The sequence below is a fragment of the Penaeus monodon genome, chromosome 30, assembly GCF_015228065.2.
Source record: "Penaeus monodon isolate SGIC_2016 chromosome 30, NSTDA_Pmon_1, whole genome shotgun sequence".
NCBI lineage: Eukaryota > Metazoa > Arthropoda > Malacostraca > Decapoda > Penaeidae > Penaeus > Penaeus monodon.
This window is the reverse complement of record NC_051415.1, coordinates 36,530,203-36,530,665: the sequence shown is the minus strand read 5'-3', so window position 1 is coordinate 36,530,665 and position 463 is coordinate 36,530,203. Positions and strand designations below refer to the sequence as shown.

Sequence of the window (463 nt, the reverse complement as noted above, 5' to 3'; positions counted from 1 at the left end):
ACATTTTGTCTATGACTGCCCACCAAATTGTCTTAGACAGGCAGTTTTTGTCTAAGACTCAGCAGATGTTTTCGGACGTGTGGAAGTGTTGCAAGTGCATAATGATTGTCTTGAAACCTACAATGCAATTTTACTCAATCTTGAAAATAATTCTGCATTGATTACGGTAGAAAAAATGTAGGTTTCTTATATTTTACTGATTTTTTCTGTTCATGTCCGCAAGGACTGTTTTTCATTTTATCCTAACATGTAAGGACTATCTTCAATATATTCCTATGTAAATTTTCTTCTGTTGAAGATTATTCCACTTTGGAAGTAATAAGAAAAGCATCATGACCACTTTTGACAAATTATCAAACCTTAATTGAGCCGTCACCTATATTTTTATTACTGTATTTTATTTAAAGAATACTAATAGCGATGCCTGCCTTTTTCAACTGATGCAGTGACAATAAGCATAGGG

At 33.0% G+C, this 463-nt stretch overlaps 1 protein-coding gene and 1 pseudogene across 2 annotated transcripts in view; one reads left to right on the top strand and one right to left on the bottom strand.

The window, feature by feature from the left end:
- The window catches only part of LOC119592441, a 103,182-nt pseudogene that overhangs the window by 37,305 nt on the left and 65,414 nt on the right, over positions 1-463 (bottom strand).
- Positions 1-463, top strand: part of LOC119592764 (ethanolamine-phosphate phospho-lyase-like) — a gene marked incomplete at both ends in the record, with an annotated part of 9,232 nt that overhangs the window by 1,093 nt on the left and 7,676 nt on the right.